At 45.7% G+C, this 17,334-nt stretch overlaps 1 long non-coding RNA gene across 3 annotated transcripts in view; it reads right to left on the reverse strand.

The window, feature by feature from the left end:
* Positions 1-292: 292 nt before the first annotated feature.
* Positions 293-17,334, reverse strand: part of LOC146856878 (uncharacterized) — a 168,631-nt gene continuing 151,589 nt past the window's right edge. For all 3 annotated transcript variants that reach the window (XR_014979823.1, XR_014979821.1, XR_014979822.1), the window contains one exon: positions 293-8,397. This is a non-coding gene — a long non-coding RNA (uncharacterized LOC146856878). The remainder of the gene's footprint in view (positions 8,398-17,334) is intronic.

A 17,334-nucleotide genomic window follows, 5' to 3' on the forward strand; every position in this document is an offset into this window, starting at 1 on the left:
GTGCTTGTTTTTTCTTTTTGTTTAAGCACTCAACAAGAGTGTATATGTTTTCCAGCTGTCTCTCTCACAGACTCCCTCCCACACCAACTTCAAGGCAGTGGTTCCACCACTTATGTCACAAGTCCATCTACAAAGAAAACATCCATGGCTGGAGTAGGTGAGTTGTCATTGTATATATGTATTAATTCCATGCAAGGGTCAACTCTTAACTTCTTATTTTTATTTATGCTCTCATGTTATTAAAATAAAGTGTGATTTCTCAATCAATCAATTTTTTATCTTTATTTGGTTATTCAAAAGATCACCATAAAAAAGCAAATAAAAGCATTGCTTAAAATATTTGATCAAATTACAGTAGATAAGTAAAAGCAGAGTCATAAATACATAAAACATTAACAGAACTATTCCAACATATTCAGTTTTTAACAAAAGCTCCCACTGCAGAACACACTGTGGCATCTGCTACCATGCGAAGAACGTAAAAGGCTGGCCTGCACTGTAAAAAAACATGGTTTTTTTAATAGGTAGTAAAAATATTCACCTAAAAGGTTTGTAAAGTTTGCAGAACAAAGTAAAGTGCAACAGAGTCTGAGGAGAAGTATCATCACATGGGCACGCAGAGATACTATTTGGATCAAACTGGTCCAATGAGAAACAAAGATTACACCTAATGGTGCCCAGCCGAAATCTAGTTACGAGCGACCTCTCCCATGCATTGTTAATCTGAGAGAGGCAGGGCTCTAAGTCCTGGCATGTCTGAACCATAACAAAATTACACACGGATTTAGATTCTCTGGTAGCCATAGCCAGTATCTTAAACACTTTTTTGACCCAGCCCACCACCCTTTTACTCAAAGGCTATGGGGAAGAAAATAGTTCTGGTCGGCCCAGATCGTTGCCTATATTTCTTATATAGTTCAACCAGGGTATTTTCAAGCCCAGGTCACAGGACAGACAGTCAGAGATCATGTTCCTATTAAGAGCTGCATGTTTGTTCCCATATATTGAGGTCCAAAAAAGCAGGGGGGTGCAAGCTTTATACAATCTTCTACTTAATCTAGACCCAGTTCCTCGTATAATACAAAACATGGGCTATTGGGCCAAAATCGGAGCAGCTTCCTGCAAAATCGATTCTGTATTCCGGTATCCCCAAAAGTGTGATTTCTTGGAGAAATATATAAGTCTGCTGAAGTACTGATCACAAACTTTGTTTAATGTATTTCAACTTGTATCATCATCTTCTTGCAGGTACTTGGGACATTGAATCTGACAATGATGCTGCCTCATCTACAAGCAGAAGATGGCTAGCACTGCAGGTGGAAGCCCCATCTTTCTACAAGCAGCTGTCAGCATAATTGTTAGGCTGACTGTGCTAAGTACCTGCAGAAGGAAGATAATAAAGGTCATGTCCTGCCAGTAGTCTTCCTCAATGTCTCTCCTGAGGATTGCTAACCCCTGAACCCAGGCTAAATAGCCATGAGTGCTTGTCCCGTCTATGCAATACTCACCTTAATACAACCCTCGTCATATGGGTGTCTCTTTTGATGTTCCTACACACTTCTTCGATGCAAATGCATCTCCAGAGTTCTTAATCACCTGTGGGAGAGGACACACCTGGTGAGGAGAAGCTCTTCACCCTTCATGAACCTCCCCCCTCTACAATATCCCTTATTCCAGCCTTCTCCATGATTGACAACCTGTTGGCCATGTCAGATGTCTATGAAGGGGGCAAGGAGTTGGATAGCCAAATCCAGTCCTCTAGGAGGATAAATCTTTCCAACAGCAGTACACTGCGCAGGGGAATGTTTTTGACATGCGGGCAACTCTGCAACATTGTGAAATATTACCAAGAAATGGCAAATATGTCCCCAAGAACATCTTTGAAGTTTGAGGTAAATGAGTGCTAGGCAACTTGCCTTGACCATGAAGATGCCAGAAGCAAAGAAGTGCTAGTGTCAATCTGCATGGTCAATTCATTCACAGAATTCAACAGAGGTACTGTAACCTAAGAGACCGTCACCACACACAAACACTTACATGAATCCACTTTCAACACCCACAAACCTTCCACCTCAACTACCTCTGCCTCACCCACAGTCACTGCATGCAAGATCATTACAAACACCACCACCTCAACCACCATCAACACAAGCACAAACACCATCACTAGCACCACTGTTGTGGCAGAAGGTTTCCAGGATGGTGGCTGATATGCACCCTTACCCTGAGTGCCCCAGGTACAATGATATCTGGACCGTTGGTAACGATTTTTGGACATGGGCAAAAACAGATCATTCATGTGTGCCATAATTTAGAGCTTTCTCATGGTAATGCGGTCTTGTTGACCTGGGAGGGCTGTTAGGGGTTCCCTACGTGCTATCCTTGTAAAGATCCTGCTCTTAACAGGATTTAAGTGACATGAGCAATCACCCAGGGAGCATGACCACTTGCCATGAGCCTGGAGCACCGGCCTTCTACCCGTCTGCCCAGACCAGTGAACCCTATGAGGCAGAGGGGAGCGCCTGGAGGGAGTGAGGCCCATTAGGGATCCTGCTGAGTGGATTTCAGTGAGCAAAGTGTGAAACTCCAGGTGCAGTCGGAGCAATTGCTCCTGTGCCGATCAGTGATCCCCTAATGCCCGGTGGGGGCCCCCGTGATGTAAGGGCCATTTCCCTTTTGCAATGCCAGTCAGCTATGAGGTTTCAAGCACAGCCAGGAGAGGACTGTGGGATGGGGAGAGATCCTGGAAGTGGCCACCTTTAAACCCCTGTATGCCAGATGGGGGCCACCATGAAGTAAAGGCTTTTACCCTTATGTATTGCCAGTTGGTGACCCACATGCACCAGGAGGATGCCGCCAAGGAAGCAGCACTGTCTACCCAGGGCAACAGCCAATGAACCCCTCCCAAGATTTCTGTGACAGAGTAGCAATCTACTTTTAGGACAAAGTCCTAAAGATCTTCCACGAGTTCACCCCTACTGAAAATGATGATTCAGTTAGTGGGGAAGCCGTGGAGGATGGGGGTGAACCGGTTGCTAGGGAACTCTACCAGGCGCCCGGGAAGAATGTCTTTTCCGGTTTTCCACAAATCTCGGTTCAACAAACTAAAGAACTTCTACTTGGCCTAATATCCGGGGCTCCCTCGAACCCCTGTATGCCCTCCACACTTAAACCGGCGCATGATCTAGTAGCCAACTTTCTGTGCAAGGTATTCAACAAAATACACTAATCCAGTAGCTACCCGGCTACCTGGAAGGAAGCCATTGTCTCACCGCTTCTCAAGAAACCCAATGCCGATCCCTGGGAGCTGAAAAATTCTGACCTATTTCTCTTCTCCCCGCTCCTGCTAAAATCATGGAGAAATTCATCAATATTGAACCAATGAAATACACAGAATCCCAGGAAATCCTAAATCGCTCCCAGAACGGGTTCGGCGCTGGCCACAGCACGAAGTCTACCCTTATCGCGGCTACTGATTGTATTCGCTTGCAGGTTGATCAGGGTGGTTCGGCGGTGCTGATCCTGCTCGACCTGTCGGCAACATTCAACACAGTCTCCCCGGTGTGCATGGTTCAGCGCCTGCGGGAAGTGGGGGCTATGGGAAAGCCCTGCAGCTTCTCCACTATTTTATGACCGGTATAACGCATATCGTTAGCTGCAGACGCTTCAGAACTAAGGCTTTCAGCCTTCCTTGTGGGGTCCCTCAGGAATCCTCACTGAACCCTACTCTTTTTAACCTCTATATGACCCCTCTGGCCGAGCTGGTAAGATCATTCGGATTCCAGGTGCTCTCCTATGTAGACGACACACAAACCATTGTCTCCATCTCGATTGATTTGCAATCAGTCACAGAGAAGTTTAATCAGTGTATGTCAACCATTATTTGCTGGATGAAGGGCAACACACTAAAGAACAATGCAGACAAGACCGAGGTGCTGGTATTCGGCTCACAGAATTCCATCTGGTCTAATGTCTGGCGGCCTGCAGACTGCTGTCCCCATCCTGTCCCGTTTAGGACAGCGATACATCTGGGGGTAATTTTTGACGAGGGGTTAACCTTTGATGCCCAAGTAAACCGTACAATCAGCACCTGTTTCTATATTTTAAGAACTCTTAGAAAGGTGCTGCCATATATTCCATCTGAATCGCATCGGTTCACCATCATTGCATTGATCACCTCCCGTCTTCACTACTGCATCGTCCCGTACCTTACCTTAACATCAATGCGGTTTCACTGAATAAGCTCCAGGTGGTACAGAACACAGCGGCAAGACTGATCCTTAATATTCCTAAGCATCAGTCCGCAAGGGAGGTAATTCGAACCTTGCACTGGCTCCCCTTCAAGGTCATGAGCACGGTATACAAGGCTATGCATAGTAAATGTTTGACTTATCTAAAAAACATGTTTCAATGGTACACTCCTGGGAGGACCTTGAGATCATCCACACAAAAAAACTGGTCTCTCCCAGATTTCGCAGGTCCATATGGGGTGGCCGCTCCTTCTCTGTAGCTTTGGAATTCGTTGCCACCCTTCATTTCCAATGCAGATTCCCTCTCGGTCTTCAGAAGTCTTCTGAAAACATGGCTATTTTCTTCTTAATTGGCTGATAGCGCTTCTCTCTTTACTTTCGACCGCTCAGCGCCTTGACAACTTCGGGTATAGTGTGCTTTACAAATACTATTCTATCCTACCCACACTTGATGGCTTCTATCAGCTCCGGTAAGACTGTTCGAGACCAGCAGACCTGCTAGGGACATTGATGAACTTAGCACATGGAACTGTTAGAGTTGAAACTTAAAGCCTAACTTGGACTTTGCCACGGGGGGAACCAGTGTGGGACGCATCTGGGAATTGCCTTGATTATCGAATGGGTCATTACCATTCTCTCTAGAAGGAGATGAAGGGACTCAAGATACTGGCCAGGAAGGTGCAAGTGCACCACACTTAAGAGACTGTTGTTATTATTTTGTGTGCTGCCTCTGTAGTTTGTGTGCTTATAATAAAAGACTACTTTTTCATAAAAGCAAATATTTGACTGGACAACCATCACCTTGTGGTTACTGTTTGAACTTTGATTCTTGTGTCAGCGTATTCCTCAAACCAATCTCCCCCTCAATGAGTCTTGAACTGCTCAATCAGCGCTACCACTCCGAGCCAAGTGTTGAAAGGGGAAGTACTTAGCCCAGTTACTAAGGACCCATAGTAGGTCAGGCCTCAGAACATCAGGAGTCAAAGGCCTCAAGCCCCACGAATGTGTCCCTCTAAAAAGGATTTTGACTATCACCAGTACAAGCACCACCACAACCAGTATTGCGTATGTGATGATGCTAAAAATCACCACCCTGGGAAAAATTAAAACTGTTCTCAAAACAATATACATTTTGCAATTCTCTAACCCAAAAACATACAGTTAAAATACATTTTCTATGCATCCTTCACAGTTTGTTAAAAACTCATCTGTGATCACCTTTAAAAATGAAACATTTAAACAACTAACTTAAAGTCTTTTAAGGTTTCACGCATTTGTAGCCATGTTAAATGTAATTATGTTGAAAACCATGAAGCAAATTAAAAACACCATCGAAATGCCTCCAGATTTCTCAAGAAAGCCAAATATTATATTATTCATTCCTCAATAACAACCTATTCCTAAAAATCATAGAAAACATTTGATCTTTTTTAAATTGTTTAATCAAAATACATCTATTAAAATCTTTATGAAAATAACGTGTGGAATGCCTAGGACGAGGTAAAATTAAAATAGTCTCTTTAATCTTAGAGTAAAGGTAAATTTGGAGGGCAAGGTCCAATAGAAAGTCAAATGTTCAAAGGAAAGGCATATGATCAAATCATAAATAAAGTTGCTTCTCCAAACCAGCGTGAGTATCAGATGGCTATTCCCGGTATGGGTACAAAAGTTCTACTAAGAACTGGGGTGGTGAAGTGAGCTAAAGAACGATGATGGGTTCAACCTAGATCTGTGACGGGGTGAGTGTCTGAAAAGATTCAGCGCTCTGTTCATCATCTCCTTGTGTTTGCTTTGTTTGCCCTAAGTTGGCTGGGTATGCCCATACGTGGGTCCCTTGCTCACTTTGCCACTGGATTCAAGCTAGCATGGCTGATGAGGGGTGTTATCCCGAAACCAGTCCCAGGATGCTTGTTTCTGGTAAACGGAAGACATGGCTTGGCAGTTCAGGCTGGACTGTTCCCACAAGGAACGAGGTCAATACTGATTTGCATATGGCTGGGTCTGAACTGAGGTGGCGAAGCGAGCTAAAGAACGATGATGGACTCAACCCAGATCTGTGACTGGGCGTGAGTGTCTGGAAAGTTTTAGCACTCCGTTCATCATCTCCTTGTGTTTGCTTTGTTCGCCCTAAGTTGGCAGGGAATGCCCAGACGTGGGTCCCTTGCTCACTTTGCCACTGGATTCAAGCTAGTCTGGCTGATGAGGGGTGTTATCCCGAAACTGGTCCCAAGATGCTCGTTTCTGGTCCAGGGAAGACCTGGCTTGGTAGTGCGGGCTGGACTGTTCTCATGAGGAACAAGTATGGTTGGGTCTGAACTGTGGTGGCAAAGTGAGCTACAGAACAATGATGGATTCAACCCAGATCTGTGATTGGGGGTGCGTGTCTGAAAAGTTTCAGCATTCATTCATCATCTCCTAGTTTTTGGTTTACAAAAGTTCTAGGCCATCTTCCAGGTCACCTTTTACTACCACAACATTGGTATCCTCCTCAGAAGAGGGCGTTATATGGCGGCCATAGCAGGACCAGGCAACCCCTGAGTAATCTACTGTTACGGTGTTGAGTGGGATAAAACTAACACTAACAATTCAGGAGCCATTGGAACAGGGAATGGGTTTTACAAGCAGATGTGATTTAATGTCTGCAATCAAAGAGGTCAGGAGGCTACATAGATTTCTATGATGTTCAGTAAGCATACTTCCAAAAACCTTTACCTCACCTATCAACTCTGGCATGTCCTGAGAGATCACTAACTGAACATGTGCTAAGGGTCTCCTTGAAAGCAGTTATTGAGACATAATCAGGTGAAAGGGTGTGGGCAACACATGAGGGCTCAGGGGAGACTGGGGCGACAGTGTTTCTTGACTGCTGGTGCTGTTTTGGGTGAGCACTTGTAGTAGGAAGAGAAGGTTGAGCAGCTGTGCAGCTGGAAACACCACTGTCATGGTGGTATAATCCCGTGGCCCTCCCGAGCGTGCTTTCCAAGATGGCACCCGCGACCAGCCCACAGGAACACAAAGTCAGTGTTTCAAAAGACGCTGCCCAAGAGCGTAAAAAGGAAGGGAGTACAGATGGGGAGGTCGACGAGGAACAGAAGAAGAACGCTGAGTCGGCTTGCGGGGAGACGGAGTACGGGAAGGAAAGGCAAGTTCCAGGAGCAAGAGAGGAGACTTCAGACTTCCAGGAGGCAGGAGGGTCAAACGCAGAGGAAGAAGAAGACACCGCAGGAGAGGAAGCAAGACACCACCACCTAGGGGCAACACCAAAAGGTCTGACCAACCCAGAGAGGAGGAGGGCGGTGAGGCTCCTACTGCCACGACCCAAGAAGACCCTGGCTTCCGGCAAGTACCTTTTATTCATTATCTCACGACTGGGTGGTGGCGGTCAGGGCACTAATTGCTTGCATCTGCATGGCACTGCAGGGAACACCATCTGTTATCTGTTGGTTTACACAGCCCCATTCCCAGGTGAAGGTGATGGTCTAGGCATACGAGTTTGAAGCCACCCAAACCTGACTATTGTTTGTTTGTTCGTTTTATTTCGAGGGCCACGTACATACTTCCTTTACTCCTCTTATCTGGGGGATGACAGAAAAAGCCAAAGGCGACTCCAAGCACCAGACCAAGCCTATAAAGAGAGAGGATTAATCACATGGACATGGACTAAACTTTCAGGAAGGACATTACCCTGATCTTTGCTTATATAATCCAGCCTCTAACCTACCTGGAATCCTTGTAATCTTTGTTTTGTCTATTAAAGCTCTGATAAACCCACTGCAGACTAGATGTCTTAAATGACCAGGTGACCACAGGTGGCCTCTGCAGTGAAGGAGGGGTTGGGTGTAGGCCCAGATGATGATGATGATGATGTCAGCTCTTGGGACACCACAGAAGTATGTTCTGGGCCAGGAGTGGCCTAGTCCTCCACCTCCTCCTGGCTGGTGGTATCCAACACGTCCACCTCCACCATGGGCTTGACAGCCTCTGCTCACAGTCTTTTGGTGGTGAAACAAGTTTGTTTCTGGGCAGGTGCATTCTCTCTGCTTGTTATACGTTTTCCCCCTCAAAAGTACTAATAACGGCCTTCTGGTCAAGGATCTTGTTCCTCATCCAGGATAGTACTGTGATGATTGTTGGCTAGCTCTGTACTCTGAAAAGAAATGAAGACAAAACACAAAAGGATGAGTGCATATGTCCACTAATTCATACAAATACAAATACTTTTCATGAATATACCATCAGTAAATAAGAGAAAGATTGACATTGTGAAGATTTTGACTTCCCTTTGTCAATGTAATTTGTAAGGTAAACCAAACATTTGTCACAGTGGTAAAGTTATTTCAACTATTTCAAAAACTTTAAAGAAGGCCTTCAATGCAGGACATCTTTATTGAAATCGAGACACATATGTAGGATTGGGTCATGGCGAACTTTATTACAGTGGTAACATTCCCCCTAGTATGCTGCCTATCACAGAAATAAATGTAGTGGTACTTGCCTATTCAGTTTTGTTTAAATGTATTTAGGTTTTTTAAACAATTAGTAGACGGACAAATAATATTAAAGATGATTATAGATGATTGAAGACAATTGAAGACGATTAAAACATGTAAACCATTTCATGTTGCTTAGTGAGTTAAAGTTACACAATGCCAGCCTTCCATATATTTATGTTGCCAAAAGTGAAATGTAACATAAGTCAATATTCAAACTCTTGTTTAACCACAATATTAAGCTCATTATACATTTCTGTTGTGCCAACATAATGCAAATCTTTAAACAAATAATGTTTAAAACTTGCAAATAAATCCAATCATTGTACACGTCAAAGATTAGCTGCAGACAACATGAACATTATCATACAACATTTGACTGAATACCTGTCTAGGCAACACATTCAAAACACATAGGCACTTATATGGTCAGATACCTATTATACTTACTGCCTCTCTGCTGCTCAAAAGCTTTCAGTTGAGAGTAGATGGTCCTCCTGCGCAGTAGTATAATTTGAGATGCTGGGAGGTTGAAAGAGCTAGCTGAGCATGCCCTGGCCTTGACATGGTGCAGTGCTGAATGTGCTCCCAATGATTTCTGACCTCTCTTCTTTTTTTGTGGACACTCACAGCACTGCAGAGCATGCCAATGTCGCATCACATCTGTGCCCGTGCTCTAGAGCTCAGCTTTGTGTCTCTAGACCTTCACAAAGCTGAGGATAATTTTGGCAGACCCTGTAAAATTCAATGCATGTCACGAGGGTAAGAACCATTGCCTAGAAGGAGGAGGGGTGAGGATAACTTGACAATCTTCCCCCAGCACAGAGGATACCACAAACCCCCTCACAAATTATATTTAATTCCTCATATGTAAAGTTGAGGGATCTCTCTTCTTGTCTCTCGGGCACTTTGGGTGCTTAGAATGGAGGAGGATGGTTTTGTGGTGAGGGGATCACACAGAATGGCTTAAAAACCTAATCCTATTCCTGTACGTAATTTTCTTTTTGCAGAGGTAAACAGAGATCTCTGTCCTAATAATAGAGATTTTGTCCGTCATGCAGAGCCTCTACCATGGAGTCTTCACCTTGAATGCGGAGCCTCCACCCCACATGTGGAGGACTCCAACCTGCAAGTGGAGGTCTCCGAAAACATAGGGAGAGAAACTTAGATGTTGCAAGGAGTCTATTATTACTATGTCTAACTACATTTTAAGGTGTCAATGTGTATAGATACCATACATGCCAACCAACCCTCTTCAGGTGGGAGACTCATGATTTTTAAAGCCAAACGTGGCTTTATTTTAGCTGTCTCCCTCCTAAAATGACCTCTCTGTCAATGTATGTCAATGGGGAAAATAAATTCCCTCCTATTTATTTCTTCATCTCCCGCTTTCCTCTTTTGAAATGCTGGCATGTGTGTGATACATGTCTGTTTATACTATCTGAATGATTTTACTGCTGTGTAAAAATGTTATAAGTGTGCGAATGAATGTTATTGAGAAGTGTAAGAGTATCAATAAATTGAGCAAATAATGTTTGATTTGGAGATTACAGGAGTGCACCAGTATTGTCTCGGGATGGTATACGTGGACAGTGTAATAGTCCACCATTTATCATTGAAATGTCACTGTGCAACCACATAACTACAGCAAGCAAACTAGCGGCTAATTTGAAAAATGAGTCAACTAGTCAATCCCGCCCATGCATACTCTGACACAAGTTCTTTCCCCTACCCAGGACCCATAGATCAGGTGTTATGTCTATATGTAAGCACGTCTCATGGCGATGCTGTGCAGCAGATGATGAATTGCGTAGCAAACGCATAATTATACGAAAAGAGCCACGGCTTTAGAATCGCATATTTCCAGTGACCCTGCTTATCACCCAGGAGGCAGCATCACATAAAACGTGAATATTGAGCTAGTGGCTAATTTTACGATTGCAGTGTAAGAAATCATTTGTGTATGGTAGGCATATAGCAACACTAATCCTATCTACACAACCTATAACATAGGGGAATTGTGCAATCAGGGGTGGCTCCTTCGTTATGGCGGAGGAGCATCGCCCCACTGCTGAAAGGCAGCAAATAAAAAATAAAATGACAATAATGGTAGTTTATTATAATTTTATTGTTCACTTATTCAGCCGAGTCCCCAGAGTCTAGGGAGGGGTGAGGCTATCCTCTGCGCCTGCATCAGCCAGAGAGGAGGAGTGGTCGGTGCACTGTAAGTGCACATCGGTTTGTCTTAGGACGGCCAAAACGACATGCACACTTACATTTCTCCAGCCCAGCTATTTTGCATAACCAGATGGGAGAGGAGGCACAGGCTCCCTGTCCCTAAGTGAGTGGCATTTCATCCAGCTCAGACCAATCCTACCTCATCTCTAATGCTTGGTAATAGCATGAGAGCAGCGTCTGGATTTAGTGGGGAGGGAGCAGAGGAGCACCGAGGAGGCAGCAGCAGAGGAGCATCGAAGCAGCATCTGGCAGCAGCAATTAAGTTCTTTTTTTTATTTTTATTATTCTCCCCCCGTGCTGCCACTGTGCGCAATCAAAAAAAAGTTTACTCTGGTATAAGTCCTGTGGTGTGCTAGGGAAAAATTATATTGATTACTTTTTAACAACATAATATTAAGAAATCTATGAGAAAGAATACAGATTAGACACTTTGTGAAACTTCCCCTGATACTACAAGTACTCCTTTTATTATTTGCAGAAGATAACAGATGTAGGGAACAGAATACTTACACATGCGGTGGGACTGCATTACTTCTCTCTGTTGGTCTATCTAGAAGTGGGTTCAGATCAGCAATACTTCTAATATAACCTGACTACTACATTTATATTTGTTATAGATCTAACCCTCAAAAAGTGTTCTCCTAACCCTAAAATTCCTCTCCTGTTACCTCCTCCTCCTCTGCAGACCAACCAAAAATCTCATCTTCCTCACCAACACATACAAAGCAGCCATTGTGAAAAGGCCTGATGCATTTTGAGACTGTTTATATAGGTTGCACCTCTTTATCATCTGATTCCACTTGGTGGTAAAATGCACTTGCAAAAAGCTGATTTTGTGACTATTCGCAATTTGCAAAGTTTCAAGCATAGAAATATCGAATCAGAGTTCTTAAAGGCACTTTGAACCAAACTTTTTTTTATAGTAGCTGGGTTCCACCAACCTTAGCAAGCATCCCTTAGCATCTGGTTCAGTTAGCAACTCATAGATTGAATGTGGATGCTCTATGTAACCTTGCGCCCCATCATTGCTTCCTATGAGAGGTCTCATGAACTGCAGAGCAGCGGCCAGCTAGTACAATTTAATGTTTGGAAGAGCCCTTAGTGACATCATGTCTGGTTCTACGTAGAACCTTGTTAGGGGTTCTATGTGGAATCTCATTATGTCATGGTTCTGAAGTTGTCAGTTACTCTATTGCTGTCGATGGCTGAGGTGAATAACACCGGAGCTGAACATTTCTTGATGTCTACGAGTTGATTATTAATGTGGTAGACACCACATTAATTTGGCGACGAGCGTGGTACTCACCTCAACATCCAGCGAAGTTTCCTGTAATCTTCCATCAAAAAAAAGTAAAGAAATGGTGATTTACCTTCCTCCAGTGTCTGAATTTATTCAAGATGAGAAGGTGTTTTTTTTAACAATACTCTAGCAGCGGTAATAGGAATCTCTGGCACGTCCTTTGAAGAAAAAAACTGCTGAGGCTGTCCGTGGGAGGGGTGTGTCTTGAAACGCATTTGCGTTCCACCTGCATCGTTATTCATAGGCCTGAAATGGTGCTGGAACGCATTTGTGTTAACGTAGAAGAAGAATGATAGACGCGTCTACGTCTGTCATCATGAACGGGTGCCATCTTGCATAGTTGGGAAGCAAAGAAGAGAAGTTTTGAAGCAGCGTCCTGACGTGCGTCGTCACGCACGGAGGCCATTTTGTCGGGTTGGGAAGGATTACATTCGGGAACACTTTTCTTGAGATATAAGCCTCACAGTGTTACGGAGTTTGCGCGTCGGTGTCAGGCGCATCATTGATTTAAAACTGGATTATTGGTGAATGGAACATACTTCGTTGTTATCAGTATTTATAGTCACAAAGTTCTACAGTGAGTAGCACATCTTTTGTTTTAGTGTGCTTTCACATCGTTTGCCTGCACTTCAGTTTCTCTAATTGACTTTGTCGGTGGTAGGCATTCTTCTGTACCTTGGAAACTGTCACATAGTGACCACACCGTCATCCGCTTCAGTCAACACGCATACACAGACGTCACCCAAAGATTACACTGACACTTTATTTGTGGGTGAAGAACTGCTGCAGGTTTATTTCATACAACACAGTATGATAATAAAATTGGGTTATCTTACGGGCGATCCAGGGCAGGCAGCCCCTTGCTGCTCCGCCCGCCTGGTGAGCCAGCACACACGGTGGGTCGATGCCCGGCAGTGTGGCACATAATTATTTACAGATCATCCACTGGGTCACGTGATCTGTCTCCTACTCCCGCCCCTTCCGGCAGGGGCGGAGCGTGTTGTGGCACACCCCCGGTTGGTCAGGCCCCCCAACCGCCCGAAGGACTAACGGGGCGCCGTCGCGGTCTTCCCAGAACCCCCTTCGGCTCCTGGACCTTGGCTCGGGCACCCTTACTGTGCCGGACAGGGGTACCCTTACTGTACCGCCTGTCGCAGAGGTACCCTTACTGTACCCGTCTGCATCCAGATCGCCCTGTAACTCCGCCTGCAACGCAAAAAGAAAACATTAAAGCATTCCAATAACGCGCTGTGCCTGACACGTGGGGTAAGTGGAAAGGGTGGGAAAACGCGTGTCCAGGCAGGAGCGGCGCAGGAAGCAGAGGAGGAACTGGGCGAGAGGGCCCCCTAAGTAGGGGGGCAAGCCGCGCCCCACCCGCCCCCAACGGCCCGCCTCCAGCTCGACACTATAGGGGGTCATAACCCAGTGGGCGTAGGCCTCGCGCGCGAGGCAGCAAGGGGGGGGGGGGGGAAGGCTCCGACGGGCGGCCACTAAAATGCTGCCCTGCTGATGTCCCACTGCTTGGGACGCGGGCAGCGGCATAGTGACCACACCGTCATCCGCTTCAGTCAACACGCATACACAGACGTCACCCAAAGATTACACTGACACTTTATTTGTGGGTGAAGAACTGCTGCAGGTTTATTTCATACAACACAGTATGATAATAAAATTGGGTTATCTTACGGGCGATCCAGGGCAGGCAGCCCCTTGCTGCTCCGCCCGCCTGGTGAGCCAGCACACACGGTGGGTCGATGCCCGGCAGTGTGGCACATAATTATTTACAGATCATCCACTGGGTCACGTGATCTGTCTCCTACTCCCGCCCCTTCCGGCAGGGGCGGAGCGTGTTGTGGCACACCCCCGGTTGGTCAGGCCCCCCAACCGCCCGAAGGACTAACGGGGCGCCGTCGCGGTCTTCCCAGAACCCCCTTCGGCTCCTGGACCTTGGCTCGGGCACCCTTACTGTGCCGGACAGGGGTACCCTTACTGTACCGCCTGTCGCAGAGGTACCCTTACTGTACCCGTCTGCATCCAGATCGCCCTGTAACTCCGCCACAGCTCTGGGGAGGCTACCGCCGCTGCCAGAGCCCCCCTCTCCTAATAGGTGTACTGATGTCCCTTGCTAGCCAGTGCCTCCTGTACGTCAAGCAGGAACATGTCCATCCCTACCCTGGACAGGTGCACCCCGTCCAGGGTACTGACTGACTGAGCTGCCGAAGCATACATCTCTCAGCTCGAGGACTAAATTTGTGAACGTATCCCACCTCCCTGGCTCCAAGGAGAGCTGAGCGAGAAGAGCAACACCTCAATCTGTTTCTCAGGCTGGAAAATATGGCATGGGTAACAAGGCGTTGGTGAAATAGGCGCTCGTGGACCTGCAATCCTAATAAGATTTTTCAATAGCCAAATTAGGTGCCTTCCTGGCTAGGAATTGTGTTCCCAACAGCTGCAGTACAATAAGCAGGGTGAAGGTAACGTGTGAGTTAACCACTTTACCTACGTATATAAACACAAGCTGGCATCACCGGTGTCTCAATTTCTTCCTTACCCAACTTATTATCCCATTGTTTATTACAAACTGACCCATATCTCTAGCAACATCTCCTTGTTTTTTGCCTTTCTACTTGCAAATTATGTTACATTGAATTCGACGATAGCGTCTCATACTAGTCCCGCTGTGTATCCCAATCTTTTCTTACTCTCCACTGGGATCGCGTAACCACTTTCCTTGCCTGTTGGATAGAAGCTAGCTTCGGGACTTTATCGCTGCTGAAAGGAGTTAATAGGTTTGCCTACAGTCCATGTTATACCGTTGTTGCTGTACTATAGGTAATTCGTTGCACCGACATCGTGGCTTGAAAATGAAACGTCTTATTTAATCAAATAATAAGTTGTGAGCCCCAGTGATGATTTCGTTCATATCTTCATAGCAGGCAGTGCCTCTATCACGCCAATACCTGGGTCACGTCCGCCTTAAATGACGACAATACATCTGGCTTTTCCGCCAGCCTTGCCCATTAACCTGTCAAATGTCTGTGGAGAGCAGCACATCTCTGGTCATGCTCATTTCAGAAGGTGTTAAGCCCTTTCCATTACTAGAAAGTTTAAGTGCACAATTCAAGAAGTATGGTCGCTCTCTGCTCTCTCAATCATCACCATGTAGCTGAGGGCATGCCGTTCACGGAATCTGGTTGAGGTATGCACAGGTCATTGCCACTCTCCCACGTGCAGTGCCATGAACCATTTGAAGTAGTTCATCAGATTCAGCCAGCCACCCCCTAGGTGGAGGCTTGCACTCCCACACTTCTGCTAGTGTAAAACCCGGCCACACCTCCAGTTCAGTGAGATTTAGTGATTCACGACACTGACAACCCCAGGGGCGATATACTGTGTTGTGTAAAAGCGGCCCACTACCACCAAGAACAATTAGCTTGGAGTAGATGGGTGTTAACCTAGGCTGGCTGGCTGGCTGAAGGCAGCCAATCTCTTGACTTAAGCGTGGAACTCACAAAATACCTTCAAGACGCTATGTATGATACACAAAACCCAGGCCTACAACTTGCCTCAACACAGCACCGGCTGCTGACTTTTCTCTAATACTAAGCTGCTACTATGACTAATTTGCGTGAAACCTTACCCCCAGCTGTTTTTAAATAGCAAGGCAAAGATGAGAGACAGCAGCATCTCTTGACTCAAGCGCTGAACCTACAATAATAACATTGGTCGCTCAATTTCTGTGTTACACCTTTACACAAGCTGACCATTGCATCATGGTTGAGACTGGGTTTTAGGCTGAACCTTGACATATTTGTACACCTGCTGCCAGGGAACATATATCTACATGTATACCTTCCCTTATCCTGTTGCCCCACTTGGGACACAGCTTCGTCCCTTTGTACCCACCGGCATGGAACTAATGCCCACGAGATTCCCCCCTAGTACCGGATAATCCTAATAAATGCTGCATTATGGGCCAAAGATACCAGGGAATAAATGCAAAGGGGGGGGCTCTCGAGTGCGCGTGAACCCATGTCATTGCGATTAGTAACAGTTGCTCTGTTCGAGCTAGACCATGCGACTTTAATCCTTTAATCAACTAATCGGCAAAGCATGCCATTCCCTAACTTGGACATACACACAACCGCCTCTAGTGTCCTGCAGTGCCAGCTATTCCGAATCTGGCTGACCGTACGGCTTGCTGTCACCTTGTGAAACATCCTGTGTGGTTACACAGCTGTTTTCGAATCTCTCAGTTTGAGCAACAAACACATTATGTTCTGCTCCTCAAAGATTATGAAACCAATCCAACATTTGTTATGTTATCCAAATTTGATGGGCCCCGTACCAAATTGGTTCCCTGGCGCTACTCTGAAACCGGTTAGGGTGGTATGTTACTCATGTACCTGTCTAACTAGCCATGTTGTAAAGACTTTGCGGGAAGTCATGAGGTCTGTGCCGACCTAATCTCTGGAGGTGGGGGGTTCCAATATAGGTGACCTGGTGCGCTAAACCCTGTTCCACCAAAGGGTGTCCCTGTAGAGGATCCCTGGGGAAGCCACATGTAGTTTTATTCTTGTGGGTCGTGACGTGGCCAAGGTGAACATATCACGTCAACACATTAACATCGCTGAATGTATAAGTTAGAGCAGTATTGGTGGGTTACCTAACAAATTGACTTTCTAGATTTTGCACCAGGACCCCTTGATGTGCCATTGGCTTGCCTATTCGGCAATGTCCTATTCGCAGGAGTAAAACTCTCAGATATCATTCACCCCAACACAGTGCATCTCATGAGTGACACCAAATATTTACCGCTCCCCGTGCTTACAAAATTGGACCCTATCCTTGGTTCCCCAGGACACAATGCACTGGAATGTCATCTGGCCCTGGTGCCTAACCAACGACCGTGTATTTCAAATCCAACCTTTACCAATCTTTGACCACATGTGAAAAACTTAATCACAATCAGCCTGGGCCTACTCCCCTAGTCAAATGGCGAGTGGGCCGCAAAGGAGTACATTAGAAATATAAAGCCATGCATTTTCAACATGAA

Source organism: Triturus cristatus, chromosome 3_2 (assembly GCF_964204655.1).
Source record: "Triturus cristatus chromosome 3_2, aTriCri1.1, whole genome shotgun sequence".
Classification (NCBI taxonomy): Eukaryota; Metazoa; Chordata; class Amphibia; order Caudata; family Salamandridae; genus Triturus; species Triturus cristatus.